A 20,509-nucleotide genomic window follows, 5' to 3' on the forward strand; every position below is an offset into this window, starting at 1 on the left:
GCTCTGAACAGATTCTGGGCAATCTGAATCTGGGTGACAAGAACAGGCACTGGCCATTCCCATTCCATGTAAATTAGTGTGCTAGGTGCTTACTTTGATTCTCATAGAAGTCTTTTAAGTCTCACAACAACCCTGTGGAATGGTCCTACGATCTTATCCCCATCCTTAAGCAGCTTTTGGGAGAAACAGAGAAGAAAATGCAGGCAGAGTGGAATTTAGAGCCAGGTGACCTGAGCTCAATTCCTACCTTCTTCTTGACTATTGCATTGATTTTTTATATCTCAGATGGGGCAAAGATCAAATACCTGATCTTGTTTGACAGGTAGCATGCTTACTGAAGTTTGAATGGCAAACAGAACCTCCATCTGGAATGAGCACGGGTGCCAAGACTTGCCTATGTAACTCTCAAGATTTTTGCTAATTAAACTGGCCACAAGGCTTAACGTAGGTGCCACATAAGTCCCTAATATGGAGCTTTGCATGCAGAACAAAACCTAAGCGGGCTAATTTTCATTTTATTTGCTCTCTTCTGGCTGGTAGGACTAATACTATTTCACAAGTGATGTATATCTAAGTATCATCTTGTTTGTTCGAAAGATTTTTACTCATTTTTGGTGCCTGATCAATATTAATAGAAATGATGAAGATAATGAGATTAAGTGGAAATAATTCCAGTCTGAACCATCAGACTGTCAGCTAAGGTATATGCTAAGACAACATGTATGACAATTACATGATTCATGAAGTCCTAAGTGGCCCGGTAGCTGCATCCTCTGACAACCTCGTTCAGTGAGAAGACAACAAGACATCTGTTCATGTGAACTTATAAATATCAAGGTCGATGTGTAACATGAACACCTCCGAATCTATGTTTCACACTCATGTCAGAAGGCAATATCCAGCAGTTAGGTCAGGCAGCAAATATTTTGCAAAAAGAACGTGTATTCTTGGGAGAACTGGGAGTGCCATAGAGCTCACTTCCTGCAAAGCATCCATCGTGTTTATGAACACACTCAGTACACGAGGTCATTCTCTGAATAAATTCAGCTCAGAATGAGCAACCCAAGCTGAGAAGACACAGTGGTTGCTACATAATTTTTAAATTCTGTATCAAACCCACTTTAACCCTAACTTTTAAGAAAATGATTAGGATGGAGAAAATCTGTATTCACATGGTGTGATAAAACTCAAGATGGAAAAGGTTAATTTATAATTCTGTAATTCGCTCACTTCTAATCTAGACTCTGCATCATCTGCATATTTTTATTAAAAAGAGCCTGTGTTCATGCCTTTTGCAGCAACATAGATGGAGCTGGAAAAGATCATGCTTAATAAAATAAGCCAGAAAGAAAAGGAAAAATACCAGATGGTTTCACTCATAGCAGGAGTTTAAAGGACCAGGGGAGAAAATAATAATAATGAACAATGATATACCAAAGACATTTTATGGAGGTGGCATGGGGAATGAGATCAAAAAAAACGGTGGGGGGAGGGAAGTGCACTGGACTATGGTGATGGCACACAGGTGATTTGGTGATGGAAAGCCCATGGGGATTACAACTGAGATGGGAAAAGGCACAAAATGATGTAAAAATAAACTATTATATTATTATAAACAAACAAAAAAGGCTGTGCTCAAAAGTTGTCTGCCAGAGGACAGGTAGGAAGGTAGAGCAATGACAGTAACCAGAGAAGCAGTGTCCCTGTCTTGGTAGATCCCTGAGGATCTCCTCATCCTGTGGACACTGCATAGTGCCTTCTGCAGCCAGAGTTTACAATGTGACCAGATGTGTTGCAGAACTGAGGGGCTTGGAAAATAATTAGAAATCTCTTATATGACCTCAGAAGGTGTTCAGACATACCTCACCTCCACATGATAGTCCAGTGAGAAATTAAAACCATGTATTTAAAAGTGAATAGAAAAACCCACAAGTTGATAGTATATTAAATAGGTTACATAAGGATTAATATTAATGAACTAGACCATAGAGAGCCCACCTAAGCCATAGGGCTACACAACACAATATCTGTAACAGTCCAGTGTTGGCTCAGCATTTTAATATTGCACAAAAACGTATTACCTGGCCCTCCCTGGTGGCGCAGTGGGTTAAAGCACAGCATTAAGAAGCTAAAACCACTTCTACATGAGTTCGATTCCCGCCTGCCCCGGAGGTGACCACATGGCGTGGCAGACCTCTCCTGACCCGCCTGCTGCTCCTCTCAGCAGTGTACTTCGTCAATCTGCCTGTTCTGCTCCCAACTCTGTCTCTGGTGAAGCCTCTTGCCGCCCCTGAGCCTCTGGCCTGTACCCGAGTTCTGTATGTACAAATAAATAAATCTTTAAAAAAAAAAAAAGTATTACCCCCTGAAAGATAGCACTGGAGTTCTCTCTCTGCTCCAAATCCTACTTTAAAAGTAGTGCTTTTTAGTAATACTTTTTTAAAGGACCCAGCAAGAGATTCTAACCTACATTAATTTTTACTAGTAGAAGAAAAGGCAGAATAATTAACCACATGCAAAAAGGGAACATCCAATATTGCTTTAAGCTGAGTGCAATAAAACTAACTTGGAATGATGAAACCAAGTATATTTTGAAAAATTAAGGGTTAGCAGATAGAGTGTTTTTCCTTCTCTTCGTCTGTTGTGGTTTCTGCTAAGACTCTGAGAACAAAGGTGACGATCTGGGTATCCTGGAACAGCCAACCTTCATAGTGTTTGATTGTGTGAAGTGTTCCAGGTTGTGCCCTGGTTAGATAGCCAGTACCTTTGAGAGGACACATAATTTCACTATTTTTATATTGGCAACAAAAATGAGAGTTGGCTGGCTCACAGAGCTTCTGAGGAAAAACAAAGGCACATCCTGGGTCTGAGTTCCTCAGATAGACGTCCCTAAGGACTTGCGGCTCGTTGTCATTCTCATGCCCCTTTGGTGCTTTTATTTTCATGAAGTTTTTTTTTTTTTTAATATTAGGACAAGCACTCTGATTTTTTTTTCAAGATTTCTTTATGCATATAGAACTGGGATACAGGCCAGAGGTGCAGGGGTGGTGAGAGGATTCACTAGAGACAGAGTGGGGAGCAGAACAGGCAGATAGATGAAGTACACTGCTGAGGAGAGCAGCGGGCGGGTCAGGAGAGGTCTGCGGCACCATGTGGGTCACTTCCGGAATGGTGATCGAACTCATGCGGAAGTGGCTTTAGCTTCTTAGTGCTGTGCTTTAACCCATTGTGCCACCAGGGAGGGCCCAGCACTCTGATTTTTAAGAAACCCAATCTTTTATTTTAGAGAGACAGGAGAAATATCTCTATAGGGAATGTGGTGCCTGTTTTTGGCAACTTGATCACTTTAGGGGTAGTTGTCCTTTGTTTTACTTTCCATCTTCAGACACTGCAAGGAGGGGATGGGACAGTGAAGAAGTTTGTGGCTCAGTCAGGTTGATCAAGTCCAGTTGTGGCCTCAGTTATTCCTAGAGCTGTGACCACAGCAAGAGAGATCAAGATAGCTTGGCTTCCTCAAGACTGAATGAGGGTGGAAAGATGGAAGATCCATACAATTAGATCCTTTGATTGTGAGCAAAAATAAAATCTGTTTGGACTCTATCATATTTAGGTTTCCTATTTATTTTGATCCCATTGCACTGGCTAAAATTCATGGGACAATGCTGAACAGCAATAGTTATAAGAAGAAGATAACTTGCTTTGTTAAGTTTTAATGTGATTTTTAAAAAATTCACTTTCAAGTATTGCAAAGAAGACTTCCTTTTCTTCCTAAATTACTAAATTTTTGTTAAGGATAGTAAATAATTTTTCTCAGCCTCAGTCTAAAGAATCACATGAATCTTCCCCTTTAATTTGGTAATGGACGTTAATTGTATTACCAATGTCACATAGTACTTGCATTCCTAGGATAAACCAAATCTGGTCATAAAGAGAGATGAATTGAACATTTTTTAAATATACCATTAGATTAATTAGTTAATTGATTATTTAAAATTTTGGTATTTATATTCAAATATAGGGACCATTAAGTTTACCAAAGGTAGATCAGCTAGTAGCACAGTAGTAACAGCAAATCATTATACAAAAAGGTTAATGAACATAAAAAAGAAATACCCAAAGGTATTTTTTCATGCTCAGAAGACTTGGACTGGATTGAGTGTTGTCTAGCACAGCCAGGGGTGCCTGTTTTCATGAGCTGTTCCTTTGACATAAATCCTCACAAGCTTCCCTATGTGAGTTGCAGATCAACTCCAGAGAAGATCCAGAACAATTCGGGAGTCATAAGACAGACAAAAAAAAGTTATGTATTAACCTGAAAATATTAAAAAAATATGGTAAGTGATCATGCCATTGTGAAATTGGACAAACATGCATCAAGAGTGGATATGTCTTTAACTACTGGAACACAGGGAGATGGGGCTGGCGAGCTGGACTTGAATCGATAAGAGCTAGATCATTCACTTAGTTAGGCATACTTACCCTGGAGTTCCATGAGTGGGCTTTGGGATGGAAGGTTTCAGAAATAATATGTAAAGTTTGTATGTCTCTGCATTTTTCTTCATTATGCAGAAGTACTCCTAATTGACTCACTCTCAGAGTTTTGTTTTCATACTGTAACTTTAGTTCTCTGAGATTTCTGCTGCCTTCTCTATAAAGTGGAGATAATAAGCCCTAATTATTTCAAAGACTAGATGTGGTCTCAAATTATAAAAAGTCTCTCTCTCTCTCTCTCTCTCTCTCTCTATATATATATATATATATATTGCTTGAAGGAGATTTTTTAAGGATAAATAAATAGAGTGGGCAATAACACTTTATGAACCATTGACCTTAAAAGCAGACTTATAAAAGCATTAAACAAATATTTAGATAAATTGAGAAATCCAACTGCATAAGAGTATGATTCTTTCATAATATCTATGTGCATGCGTGTGTGTGTGTGTGTGTGTGTGTAAATACTTCCCTTGCAAAACCCACTAATATCATCACAATGGAAACTTAGGCTAATACTAACATTTCTGCAAGGCACCAGACTTTTTTTATGATTTTATTTATTTTTGGATAGAAGAACCGGGGTGTAGACCAGAGGTGTGGGGTGTGAGATTATTTACCAGAGACGGTGTGGCGAACAGAACAGGCAAATCTACTGAAATATACTGTCGAGGGAAAGCAATGGGTGAGACAGGAGAGGTCTTCTGTACCATGTGGGTCAGCTTCCTGGACTGGGATTGAACTCAGGCCCTCATGATGAGAGTTCTGAGACTTAACCCATAGGCCACCTATAGAGCTCACACCTGATTTGTTAAGGCAGTGTAAATCCTGATTTTTCCTTTAATGGAACAATGCAGGAAGACAGAATTGTAATTGTATGTATAGTCATGAAAAAGTAAACTTAAATAGCAGCTTTTGCTTCATCTTTCTCACACTCTTCATTGTTCTTCCCATTTGGTGTAGGGTAGACGGGTTGTGCCAAGCTCTTTTCACACAGAATTCCCACATTTCAGAGGTCTGCTTTGTTTTCCTTATCTAATTTCTGGCTTTCCTATTGGGGTTGATGAGTTCTAGATCTTTCTATCTTGTGATTTAAAAATATCAAAAAAGGCAGTTCCCATGCTGTCATTCATGTATAAAATGTTCTCCCCAGCTGAACTAAATTGTGAAGTTCTGAATAATCAAAGGGAGTTGTGGTTATGATTATAATTTCCACTAATTTCATAGTCTTACTTTACAATTCACTATATGAACTTTCAGTTTATGAAATAGTTACAATTCAACTTCTCAAATAAAATTTATCATAGATGTGTCAAAGAAGTAGAATGATTTAGAACTATTAAGGATTAAATTTTTCTCTTATGTGCTTGTATGACTGAACAATAGCAAAAGTAGGTTCTGTGAAAAGTTTAAATGAAGTGACAATTGGCTCTGAAAGGGGAGGAAATCATTTATACTAGAAGGGAAGAAAATTACAGTGAAAAACAGTAAGATCAGATATCAATTCAATCCCAAACATTCTATTAAAAGATTAGGGAGAGGAAAATATAAAAGCAAATAATATTGAATTACTTTAGGGGAAAAAGACATAAATTTTCCAAAAGAGATGTGTGATTTGTGTGTGTGTGTGTGTATGTGTGTGTAGAGAACTACACTATTAATATTAACTGCACTATTAATATTTATTAATTTCTTTCTATATACGCTATATATCCAGCTAAGGGTTTATATATATACACACACACACACACACACACACAACATATATATATGTATATGTATATATTTATATTTATATAAAATATGCATAGAGTGACAGACAATACAAGATTAAATATACTGAGTGATTTAAAATATAAGTATATATAAATGTAAATATAGAGAGGGTTTATATATATAGACACACGCACACATATATGTTCACATCAATTATAAATATATGTGCATACCAATTAATCTTCTATTATTGATTTCATTTCACAGAACAGGAAATACAAATAGAAAAGGTAGATTTAATAAGTTGTATAAAGTTTGTACAGTAGCAGGGCCAACATTTGAAAACCAAGGTAGACTCCACATTCTGAAATTATACAAATCTTGAGCATAAAATCAGACCCTCCAAGTGTCTTATATAGTATATGCTTGAAATGTCAGATCAGCTCTACAGATGGATACCTTAGATTAGAAAGCACAAAGTGTAACTAATCCTGGTGTGTTTTCTTCAAATTGAGTTTTTTGTCTTCAGGGAATTGAGTTCTATGTCCATTCTTGCTCTTGTTTCTGGATGACTGGGAAAAATCAGCACAGACTTCACAGAAGTCATAAAAAATAGAGAAATAGACCAAAGGCAAAAATTGGCTAAAAATGACCCAAGTCCATTGGAGTACCCTCACTACAGAAAAATTATTCTTAAAAATGGCCAGGTTTATTATGTTCAAATACAAAATCATTTTTAAAAGTTGTTTGTTGTTATGTGACTATTCATTTGTGTCTAGTGAGAATAGGAGTAAATCTCTTTTCTGTTAATTTATATTTTTATTTTTCTAAGGTGTAAGTAACATCATATAATAAAACTGGAAGTTTTAAAAGGCAATTCAACCAGTAAATATCAAGTATCAGTTATTTTGCTAGGCATTAAGAATACAAGGAGATTCAGGCTGCAGTGTTTAAACTCTGGAGAATGGGACCCTGTTGGTCTTGTTCAGCACCGTTGATTTGCTGTCCTAGGTTGATCCAGAGTAGGGCTCTTTTAATACTTGTTCGATAATGAATGTAGAGACAATGATAAACTGAGAAATTAATATTGTATAGTTGTTGTGACAGAAATAGGTGAGATGACATAGCTGGAAGCAAGAAGGGAACATTCAGCTAGTAGGTGACTGTGGAGGAATTTTGAACAGTGATTTAATTCAGGATTCAATACCTGAGTGTGTCTGTTGAGAGGCAAGTGGGGTAGGAAGGCAATGGCCAGGGACTAAGGAAGGACAGAGAGGAAGAATATGGCGGGCAGGGAGGAAGAATATGGCAGACAGGGCCCTCTCTGGTGGCGCAGCGGGTTAAAGCACAGCACTAAGAAGCTAAAGCCACTTTGCATGAGTTTGATCCCACCAGCCCTGGAGGTGACGATATGGTGTGCCAGACCTCTCCTGACCCACCTGCTGCTCCCCTCAGCAGCGTACTTTGTCGATCTGCCTGTTCTGCTCCCCACTGTCTCTGGTGAACCCTTTCACTGCCCCTGCACCTCTGGCCTGTACCCCATTTCTATATGCATAAATAAATCTTTAAAAACAAAAAGAATATGGCGGACAAAGGAAGCTACATGAAAAGAGCATGTATCAACTGCTCAGTGTAGTCAGAAATAGTGAAAATAAAAAAGAGAATGTTGTAAGAAATGCTCTAGCACAGTAGAAAGTCAACTTGGAGTTTTTGTAAATACAAAGACTAAGGATGACACACTAAATAAATAGGAAACTAAAAGAAAGCCACATGCCAATGCAGAACAGAAGAGAATGAACAGATACAAGAAAATCAGGAAGGAGCTACCTTCCAAATCCTAACAAAATTAATTTCCCTACCAACTCTGATTAAATGCTATTCCTGTTGCATAAAAAATGGCACAAGTCCTTGTTCTAGGATGGGAGTAGTTGAGTGGTTTTAATAGACTTTTAACATATCTTTTTCCCCCTAAGATAATTATGCACATTATCACCATCTTTAATAAAATTGTACTTAAAGGGGACATATTAGAAACTCACTAAATAGGTTATATAGTAATACAAATACTTAGTGAAGAGTTTTTAAAAAGCAAGTATATGGATTCCATCCTCTTCTCAAGAAATCTTTTTAACATCTATCTAAAACATGAAGTATTTTTTTAAAGATAGGAAGGAAGGGAAGAAAGAGAAAGGGGAGAACATGAGAGAAGAAGGGGAGGAGATAAGGCAGGAGGGAAAATAAAATACTCCAGGTCTTGCTATGTGTAGATAGTTGACTTGACGTAGGGAAAATGGAAATTTCTATTTTCCTTGAACTTTGTCTCAACAAGCATAACTTATAAGTGTCTACTCTATCCATTATTGTTCTCACTGATAAATAACCAAAAGTTGTGTGTTTAAATGAGTTAGGAGAGGAATAAAGGGATCACTTAAAAGAAAGAAGCCATACAGTCACTGAGAATTGATGATCATTATAGTCTCACAAATAACTTGTAAATCATGCAACAGAGCCCACAATTAATATGGGGTAAATATTCCTAACTAGAATAGGAATTTGAATAGCAGACTCTCTTATATATAGTTTACCAAAACACCAGAAAAGAATCTGACATGTCCCTTTCTTCTCTGACCTTAAAAAAAATAAAATAAAATAAAGCTATTAAAATTGTATTTTAAAAATGTGTCTACGGTAGTTCCTAACTCTATATCCCTTTAATCTCAGTTATTTAAATCCATACCCTTGAATGCTACCTGAAGTACCAGGATCTCTTGCCACAACTTCACATGCACATCTCTTTTTCTGGCAAATACACAATGTGTCATTTTCTGGATAGGTAACAGGCACAGAGTGCACCGCAATAGATGATTTTATGCCACTGGTCCTTGTTTAATCAAATCAAAGCAGATATGGTTGATTATATGGACAAAAAGCTACTGAATAAACACATTTGTTCAGGAGTAACTAAGCATTAGATAATATTATGTAATGTGGAAATAAGTAACTGCCTGGCTTAATGTTATGGTTTCCATGGAAACTACATCAGGGACTGGTAAAGGAGTCCAGAAATATTGGTTTCTTTTGGTGCATGTATGGAATGTCTACATTCACATGATGGTTTTGGTGTCTTTAAAAAGTGATCTTAGTTATTTCAAAATACAAATATTGGCAGTGTAATCAGAGTAGCATTACATTTCCTAAATATGTGGGGGTACAAGGGTGAAAATGATGGACGGAGAGATCTATATGAATTTTACATGCGAGTGATGTAGTGGAAGTGGAGCTGGCCTCACATCACATGTGGGGTCCATGTGCCACACACGTTTCTCTCTTACAAAAACAAAGACAGCGGTGGCAATTGGAAAAAAAAAAAAAGTTCTAGTCAAACGACGAACACTGCAGAGAGTGGTTCCTGCAGAAAGCAGAAAAGATTAATTACTGGAGGGAGGCGGAGAGAAGACTTGGTTTTTGTATTCAGCGGGGCTCCACAGCCCTCTCCCAGCCCTTTATGTGCGGCAGCTGCAATTATAGCGCCAGGAGACAGGACGGAGCACTGCGGCGCCTTCAGAGCCCAGACCCAGCCAGCGCTGTTATCCTAGCTTTATTCATTTCATTTTAATCCCCCTGGGTAGATGAGGAATAAAGTTAAACATACAGGCTCTTCTGAATTGCACATTATACCTTCATAAGACTTAGAGAAATCCAATTATTTTTATTCTGTCGTTGGAAGCCGAAGCTCCATCAGTGGTCTGAAGGGAGAGCTGCGAGACGGAAACCGGCTCTCATCTCACCTGCAGTCTCCATTACTTTACCCCGACTGACTCAGGCATGGGATTCCTTGAAGGGTTCCCTTAGAGGGCCCTTCTGCCTTGAAGGTGTTCATTTACTATAGACCTTTTTGATTCCTTTTCACTGGTTCTTTGCTATTCCCCTCTGAGGAGGTTTATTTTAGAGGAGGCGGTGTAACACCTGCTTACAGATAAACAGGATTCACTGGGATTTGGTTCACAACTAGAACCATCGCGTGTCCCCATAGATTATCATCCTCAAGTGTGCAGAGACTCCATCCTTTATTCTGGAGAGACAAGTGCTAAGAGAGCTTAGATTTCCTGTGTTCCCACGTAAGGCTACCTACCACACAACCTGAGGAAGAAGGGAAGAGGTTGGTTGCCCTAAAAGTCAGAGCCCCTTTGCAGAGTCAGGCCTCAGGGTGGAATGGCTTGGGTATTTCTTGGAGGGGGTGGGGGTCACAGAGGGTAGAGCGAATACAAGTGGTGAGTCTGTTCCAAATTTGTGGAAAGTTTTTCCTTATCAAGTCTGTAAGATGCCGGCTCTGTAATGCATCCTCTTTACTCACAAAAATAAGATGCAGGATCATTTTACCAAAGTACAAGCCTCATCAGGATGCTTTCCTTATCTTTTATTGTTGTTTTTTTTTTTTTAATTTGTAGGTTTTTTACATAGCCCATCATTTGAGGGTCCATTTTCTCACCTCCATGCTTCACCCAGTACTCCAAGCCATGACCTGTGCCATCACTTCTGGACCCCCTCACTCCTCTCTCTCTTTCCTGCTGGTAAGCAGTATCTTTTTCAGTCTAGGAATTGCTTTTGCTATGCTTTGCCAGTTTATTTTCTTTGGTTATTGAATTCCACAAATAAGTAAAACCATTTCACTTTCTGACTTAACTTCACTTAGCATAATTACCTCAAGATCCACCCATTTTGCCCCAAAGATACCATTTCATCTTTTTAAATAGCTGAATACTATTCCATTGAATATGTATTATGCAATTTCTTTTTCCAGTCATCTGTTGTCAGGCACTAGGTTGGTTCCATGACTTGGCTGTTGTGGGTAATGCTGCTATGAACATAGCCTATATCTTTTCATGTTAGGACTTGCATATTCTTAGGGTAAATACCTAACAGCAGTGTTGCTGGATCATAGGTATTTCTGTTTGCTGGTGGTGGTGGTTAGGGTATCCTTATAACATTTTCCATAAAGGTTGTGTCAGATTCCCATCAAGAGGGGTGTGTGTTTCTTTTTCTCTACATCCTCAGCAACATTTGTTGTTTCCAGTTTATATCTATCTATCTATCTATCTATCTATCTATCTATCTATCTATCTATCTATCTATCTATCTATCTATCTATCTATCTATATGTAGGCCATTACAGGGGTGAGATGCTATTTCATTGTGGTTTTGATTTGCATTTCTCTAATAATAAGTGCTGTTGAACATTTTTTTAATGTGTCTATAGGTATCTGAATGTTTCTTTGGAGAAGTGTCTATTTAGATCCTTTGCCCATTTTTTGATTAGGTTGTCTGGTTTTTGTTGCCAAGTTAAGTGACCACTTTATATATTTTGTAAATTAAGCCTTTGTCATGTGTGTGATAGAAAAATATCTTCTCCCACTCTATAGGTTGTGGGAGTTTGTGTTTGATGATTTCTTTTGATGTACAAAAGCTTTTTCATTTGATGCAATTCTACTTATTTTTGGTTTTGTTTCTCTTGCTTTTGGTGGTGTTTCCTCAAATACCTCTCTGTGATTAATGTCCTGTTTTTCTTTTAAGTATTTTATCTAAATCTTTAATATGGTTTGAATTAATTTTTGTGTATGAAGTAAGGTGGTTATAGTTTCATTCTTTGCATGTTGCTGTCCATGTTCCCCAATAACATTTGTCAAAGAGGGTTTCCTTTCTCCATTTTATGGTTATATATGGCTTCTTTGTTGAAGATTAACTGTCCATATTTGTGTGTGTATTTCTAGACTCTTCATTCCATTCTATCAACTCTAATCCATAGTCTATGTTTCTGTTTCTATTCCAATAGCATACTTTTTTAAATTATTGGTGCTGTTTAGTATAGTTTGAAATAAGAAAATGTGATATCCCTATTTTTCTTTTCAGAATTGCTTTGACTATGGTGGTGGTGGGGGGGTCCTTTAAGTTAGTACCATATAAATTTTATAATTGTTCTATTTTCTTGGAAAAAGCCATTGAATTTTTTATAAGTACTGCAATGAATCTATATATGGCCTTAGATAATATGGCCATTTAAACAATATTTATTCTTCCAGGTGAAGAACATGTTATATCTTTCCATTTCTTTGTGTTTTACTTTCCTTCAGTAGTACTTATTCATGTATAAGTTCTTCCCCTCATTTTACTCCTATGTATTTCATTCTTTTTGGTTTACTTATAAAGGGATTTTTAAAAAGTTTCTCTTTCTTTTAACTAATAGCCTATACAAATGCAACTGATAATTTGTGTATTGATTTTTGTATCATGTATTATTTATAGTAGATGTTCAATGTATATTTTGTCATCGGTGAATAGTGATAGTTTCACTTCTTTTCCAATTTGGTTTCTTTTTATGCCTTTTTCTCACCTTATTGTTCCAACGAGGACTTTCCTAGTATGTTGAACAGCAGCGGTGAAAATGAACTTTCTTGTCTTGTTCCTGATCTTATGGAAAACATCCTCTTTTTTTTTTTATTAAAAAGTTTATTTTTACATCATTTTGCACATTTTTTTTTTCATCTCAATTGTAATCCCCACGGGTTTCCCATCACCAAATCACCCCTGTGCCACCACCATAGTCCCGTGCATTTCCCTCCCCCCCCCCCCCCATTTTTGGTCCCATTCCCCACTCCACCCCCACAGAATGTCTCTGGTCTATGGTTGTTCATTATTTTTGTTATTTTCTCGCCTGGTCCATTATACTCCTGCTATGAGTGAAACCATCCGGTATTTTTCTTTCTCTTTCTGGCTTATCTCACTCAGCATGATCTTTTCCAGCTCCATCCAAGTTGCTGCAAAAGACATGTGTTTCTCTTTTTTGGTTGCTGAGTAATATTCCATTGTATATATGTACCACATCTTTCTAATCCAGTCATCTACTTTGGGCAACTGGGCCGCCTCCATGTTTTTCCAATTGTAAATAAAGCAGCAATAAACATGGGGGTACAAGTGTCTTTTTCAATCAGTGTTTTTGTGTCTTTTGGGTAGATACCTAGGAGTGGAACATCCTCTTTTTTTTTAACATGGTATAAAAGAGGATATTGGCTGTGGCCTTTTTGGGTATGGCTGTTAGGTTGAGCTATAGCCTGTTTATTCCCATTTTATTGAAAGTTTTTATCATAAAAATTGTGTTTTTATGTAAATTAAACCTCCAGGTTATAGTGACCACAGCTGAGCTAAGAAGTCCCATACTGTCAAAAAAACTTAATAAGGATGTAAGGCAATAGTATTTCATTAAGATAAATATATTTTGAAAGATAAATTTTGTCGGAGATCTCAATGGGAAACACTTTCAAAGCTTATGTTAAAATAGCTTGACCCTCTGAGAGCCCCAAATGTGGAAAAAGTGACCTTGTAAAATGCAGCCCTATAAGTTCAATTTTATTGTTCAGGTGTCAAAACTAGCCAATTAGATTCAATATAGTGTCCTTCAAATGGGATCTTTTGCAAGAGACTAAGTTATTTCAAGAAGTTTAATTCATACATGGTTTACCTTTGAAGTGTGTCTTAGTATGGACTGCCATAACAAAATATCATAGACTAAGGGACTTAAACAACAGGAGTCCATTTGTCACTGTTCTGGAAGCTTAGAAGGTCAAGACCCAAGTGTCAGCAGAGTTTGTGTCAGGTGAGACCATTCTCTTTGGGGTACAGGCATTGGCCTTCTCATGTGGCCTTTTTGTGGTGTGCTGTGGTGTGTGAAAGAAAGAGACAGAGAGAGAGAGGAGTGGGAAAGGGAAAGGAAGAGGAGAGGAGAAGGCTATCTAACTTGACAGAGAATACACCTTAGGTGCCCTGAGGAAGAGGAATTGTCCATGAAGGGTATTCATCAAACAATAAAATAAAAGGAAGGCAAGAGTTTAGATGAAATTGGAATGGTAGCAAAGACACCAGTTCAATACCAAGATCTAAAATGCAAAGTGTTTTCTGTGGAAAAAATAAACGTGGACATGAAATGGCTGTGGCCAGGCATCTTCTGTCTGAAGTTCCCACCTGATTGGTAAATTGAGACTGTTACTATGTTGAAAAGTGACTAGGTCCTCCAGAAAGCTGGAAGATTTTCAGTCTCTTACTGATACAATATCAAAGAGAAAAGATTCTTCCAGTCAATGGCTTGAGAGAACAAACTTTCTCAGTAATAAAAAAAAGCAGTAGTTCCTCAAAGAAGGGGTGGTTATGACTCATTAGAGTTGCAGTATGTCCATGGGAGAAATATTGCTTCCTGTTAACTTTGCAGCTGGCTGTATTTGTTAGGCAGCCTGATGAATGGCTGGGAAACTCTTACTTTCTCAGTGTGAGCTAGTTTTTACTTTGTGGTCAGTCAGGATGGTGTTAATCGTAAGCATGCAAAGCAGGGAGATAAAAAATGGGGGAAGAGGTTATATGCTATCTAACTTGACAAGTGCATACTGAATAAATGAATGGATAGTATTTGAGGGGTTGTAAAAAGTCAAAAACTGACTGGAAAGCAGTAATAACATTTTAACCACTCAAATTTTGTTCGTTATACTCTAACTTGGAACTGCATAAGGCTTTTTAAAAAATTTAACCAGAAAATCAGTGGAAGTATTGGTAGCCACCCCTCAAATGTATAATTAAATTTTTTAAGCTATGTAATAATGTTATTATTCACAGTAACAAATCTGAGTAGTGGCATCACAGGTTTTAGAGAACAGCTTTTAAACCCAAGAACAGCTGATTCCCGGAGTCACAAGGTTTATTTCCTCAGTGTATCCAGGATAGGTCGATTGAATGTGTCAGAAATGTGTCAGGAAATGGACTTTGTGACTCACAGAATCCAAACTGTCTCAGAACTCAAAACATACTGCCTCTCAGATCTGCTTACTTCCTCCATGTTACCACCATGGGAGCATTTGCTCCTTCAACCTCTTGGACTTTCATGCCCCTTAAGTGCTAATTGGAGTGTTCCCTGTCCCCTTAAGCTCACAGGGTAGGAATAGCAAAGAGGAGGAATTTCATAAACCTTGGATAGAAATTTACTAAGTGGAAACATCAGGATTGCCGGGTGATTCTGGTTAAGTGCACATCAGGGTTCTTACTGAAGGCAGTCAGGGATGATCAGATATTGCCTAGAGAATGAAGAATTTGGTCAGTTATAGAGCCTCATCAGATAGGATAGTGGGAGATTCTCCCTCAGTAGATTTGGCAGGATTTAGCATAAGCTAAACCTGGGTTACGCAGGTCTGGTAAAGATGAGTAAGGCCAGTTTGGGAAAAGGGCTTAGAGAAGCCTGACAAAGTTTGCTCAAGGAAAGTGTCTTTGTCAGTAGCAAACCAGTCCTATTACAGATGTTGACACTCAGGTTCTAGAGATGGCCAGGAAAGATTTGAAATTGTACATAGCCCAGGTACATTACCATCAGGAGGCCAGCAGCAAGCTGTGGGAAATTGGAGGATATGAGAATCGCCTTCCCAGCATTCCAAGTCACTTGCTCAATGGAGAGCTGGGTGCCAGCACTTGGAGCCAAGTGAAGGTTGTGGGAGGGGCTGAGCCTTGATTAGAAGCAGCTGGGAGCAGAGGATTGACCCTCTGAGGGCCCCAAATGCGGAAAAAGCGAGCTTGTGAAATGCAGTCCTATACGTTCAATTTTATTGTTCAGCTAAAATAATTGTTTATAATAAAATGTAAATATTAAGAAGGGGGAAAAATCTCAACCCACAGAAACTAACAAGTACCAAACGAGAAATAATAATGAAATCCAGGACCAACAGCAGCATGGGTTTCTTGGGGACCAACAGTGTCAGACAAACTTAATAGCTTGCTACTTGAGAAGAAATGTGTGCTTATGGGCACACACGTGCACACACACACCACCCAAATGAATGGTTTGTAGGAACACAACAGATGTTACTTATTTGGACTTTACTAAAGCACTTGATAAAAATGTCTCATGAAATTTTACTTGCAAAACAAGTTCAAATTGGCTGGAATAGGAGAATTCCTATGCAGATTGAAAACTGGCTCCAAAACCATAAACTGAAGGTAATGGAACTGATAAATAAATGGCAGCAGATCTAGTTGCCAGAAGGTGCTTAGCTGAATGCCCCAGGGATTACTATGAGGTCTGAGTTTATTAAAAATCTTTATCAATGACTTGGAAGAACCAGTCAATAGGAAGTACATCAATTCTGCCAGGAATAATGAATTGGTAAATGTAAGAGAAAACACGAACACCCAGTCCAATAGTGTAGAGGATAAACAGAAAGTATAAGGAGGAAAAAGGAAGGAACAAAATGGGATCCACCTGGGGAACATCATCTGCAGATCTCTAGACTATGAGGTTGTGGAGTTGCGGGAAGGAGAAGGAGACAGCAAGGCAGTACAGGAGGGAGAGGAAACAACAAATTGGGTTTAATTTGGCAAAGTGGTTCAATGGCCAACAAGGGAGACCTAGGTTTATGGGACCTCAAGTTTATAGAACTGGGGGAGTGTGTCCAAAAAAAAAAAAAAAGACAATGAATGATTAATTATTTAACATTAAGTACAGGACCTTGAGAGTGAGCAGAGTAGATGAAGGACCTGCCAGCATAAGCTCGGTGAGGGGTGATTCTGCCTGAGGTGGCCAAGCCTGTCAACAAAAGATTTTTGGATACGGAGAAGAGAGATGGCAGGGATAGAACAGAGAAGACAAAGAGGATGAATAAAGGTTGATCTCTGTCCTCTCTGTCCTCATAAGAACCAAAGATTAGGATCCATAGATGATTTTTTTTTTCAAAACATGTTGGGCTTATTGACTATGTAAAAGTATTCATTATTTTTATAGATTATAAATACCAGTTTTCTTAGTCTGTCAGTATGCATTTATTGCACTGACTCATAGATCCACAATTTTCACCAAAGTTTTGACTAGCTTCCTTTACTCCTTCCTTCCGTAGACAATTTTTAAGAAACTAATTTTCTTTTAGCCCAAATCCTGAAATAACATCTACCTGGCTTTTTATAACAGTTCTCCAGCTCATTCATATTTTTAGTAAGGAGTTATTTGAGGCCAGGGCCTCACACTAGCTACATTTTACTGTTCTTTGAGTGTATCTCAATCTGGCAAAATGCTCATGGATTTATTTTTCTTTTCTGAGTAACACAAGAAAAGAGTCTTCTCAGCCTCTGTTGTGATTAGGTTGGGGTCAGTTTCTGGCCAATGGAATATGAACAGGTGTGTTGTACACCATGAAATCCACCTGAAGATTATAACCGAAGATGCTGTTCTTATAAGATGTGGGAAAGTAGATTCTTGAGTCACTTCTTGGAAGAGAAGTTGTTATAGCATCTGCCACAACTAAGAAATTGAATAAATAATTGGATTAATTGGGCATTACTTAATTTACATGGATTTTTGTGCTGTAACCTTTCTACATATTTTTTTTCAAGAGGAAAAATCTATTTCATAGGGAAACAATTACAATCTATTTCTTGAGCATTTCTGTCACCTATTAGTTCATCTAGTATTGGTAAGGAATTTTAATATTTATATATTTTTTGTTTAGAAGGCCTTTAGAGTTGAGTAGGTAAGCCAAATAGACAAACACATATGTACAATAAACACGTGTAAGCGTTTTCTAAGGAAAAAAAAAAGCATGCTTAGCATAGAGTAACGTCCCTTTTTCACTTATATGTATAAGTGAGGTATCTGACGCAGAAAGCACAAGTAGGATGTTCTGAAAAACCATACATTAGTCTCCTGAGCACCTACCATTCTATTTTTTTTTTCCTTTATGAACTTGCTACAGGTGGCTTAGAAATAAGTCCAATATTTTTAGCAGGATTCAAGTTGTAGGTAAGGGTCAGCTTTGAAGGACAAAGGACAGGAGACTGAAGGACAAGAGGTGAAAAAAAGAAGCTTTATGCAGACACATCTAGGTGGAACTATTTCATGGAATTATGTAGAGCAAGAGGGTCTTCAGTATTTAGTTGAGAGAGAAGTATGTCAGGTGAACTAAGAAGTTAGACTCGTAGAGGACAATTGGCGTGAAAGTGTGCCCATGTATATGTATTTAATACCAGGTGCCTAAAGAAAAAAAAATTTTTTGAAATTAGTGTGGTTAGTCCAGTGAACTGGACTATGGTGCTGGCACACAGGTGAGTTGGTTGGCGTGAAGCCCAGGGAGATTACAATTTAGATGAAAAAAATGACCAAAATGAATAATGATCTAAAAAAAATAATAATAATAAAAAGAAATTAGTGTGGTTAGGATGGATCTACTTCATGAGAAAATACTGGAATTAGAGTCCAAGGAGAGGGTAAGTCCTGAAAGGGTTAATGGATCCTCTGCTATAGCCTTTGCTGTGGTTCATTTTAACTCATGTGCTCTGGAGGGGCTGGTAGGGAACTGTATGGGGGCGGGGTTAATCTGGGGGGGTTAGGTCAGGCTGAGGATCATAGAGGACTTTAGGATTGAACAGGGTTTGCTATAAAAGACCATTTCCTTGAGTGTTTTCTACTGAAAATGATTTTTGCTGGAGGTGAATAGGAATTATATGGATATAACTCTTTAGGTTAAACCATTTGATACTACCTTTTTGTAGGTCAAAGATGATCCATTTTGGCAATTTTCTATGGTTCAAACTAATTGGTAAAAATGGGACTTGACAAAAAAAAATGGGACTTGACATAGCAGCTAATATGGGACTGTGTGTGACAAAAAGAATGTCTTTCCTTTTTCCTTTGAGCAAGGGAAAAACTTATCCAAGCATGTAAAAACAGAGCAAGTGTTTTCTGTTTGTTTGTTTGTTTTGTTTTGTTTTTGTCTGCAGTGAGAACCAGGTTCAAGAGAAATATGGAAAGCGGGAGCCGAGAGCTGTCAGCTTCTGGGTACAAGTATGGAGCAAAGGTCTTTATGGAGCCTTTGGTCTGTTCTCAAACCCTAGTAATAGCAGGGGCCACAAAACATTTGTTTAATCTTGTATCTGTTCGAAAGAATCCCAGGTTTTTTCTCTTCAGTCATCAGCCCCCAATAGTGCCAACTCACTCTCCCTAGAACCCTAGAATTAGAATTGCACTTTCAACTTATTGGTGACAGTATATTACATTGCAACTGTAGTTGGTTGTGCGTGTGATCATTTGAAATATTTTTCATGATGTTTTCCATGAATGACAGTTTGGGATAACTCTGGGTTAATGAGGTATTTTTTTAATTAAAACATAAAATTTGTTATCTTAACCATTCGTAGAGTTTAGTAGCAATTAGAGTTCAGTGTAACCTTCACCCTCCCAACTCTTTCATCATCCCAGAGACTCTGTACCCATTAAAAATAACTCCCTATCCTCCCTCCAGCACCTACCTGACATCTACCATTTTGTTTTTCTTTTTCTTTTGCTACAGGTGCTGCATATAAGTGGATTCATATATTAATTTGTCTTTTTTTGACCGGGTTTCATTTCTAATATTCTCAAGTATCATCTTTGTATGATATGTCAGAACCTGCCTCCATTTTAAGGACCTGTTGAGATTTTAATTTGAATTGTTTATTTCCAAACATGAGACCAAGATGTGTAACATTTCCTCATTTGTCTGTCCAGAGACCATTATTTTTGGGGAGTAGCTGAAGGCACCAAGATCCAGAAAGACAATATGGAAAATAATGATTCAGGTTTTTACTAAAGAGACTGCTTCAGCTTACCTAGAAAGTGCAAGGATGAATCCTAACAGCACTTGTCTTGAGATATTCTGAGTCTGTGGGTCTGAGTACACATCTTCTTCTTAGGGTCCAGCAGCCTTGTTTCACAGTGCTAAATGTCAATGCAGATCTCAAATAAAGGCCCACATGTTTGACCAACATGGCTTATTCCTCTTTTAGATAGACATCCTAAAGCATTGTTTTTGCATCTGGGTGAATCCCATCTGACCTATAATTTTTTTCCCTTGCTTTCTCTACAACAACAAAGCTGGAAGAGGTTCTTTGCCCCTTATTATTATTATTTTTTAAAATCAGTGGCTCAGGGATACACAACCTTTGGGGATCTGATAAGACACATTTTTATTGCCACCCACCCGCTTTTCTGCCACCTGTTCCTTCAAAATGGATATAGAGGATTTCACAGTTATGAATTGCTAGCACCTTGTCATTTAGGGAAAGAAAAAGAAAGGAAGCACTCCTCACCTTCCTGGCATTTATTGTCTCTTCTGCTCATTCAGTTCATCATTCATTCCAGCAGTATTTTTTTTTTTTTTTTTTTTGTAGTATCCATTTATATTCCTGTACTGCGCTGGGGTACAGGCTGGAGATTCATGACAAGGAAGTCAGATATACACCCAAATTTTTG

The sequence above is a fragment of the Condylura cristata genome, unplaced genomic scaffold (genome assembly GCF_000260355.1).
Source record: "Condylura cristata isolate star-nosed mole 26May11 unplaced genomic scaffold, ConCri1.0 scaffold00030, whole genome shotgun sequence".
NCBI lineage: Eukaryota > Metazoa > Chordata > Mammalia > Eulipotyphla > Talpidae > Condylura > Condylura cristata.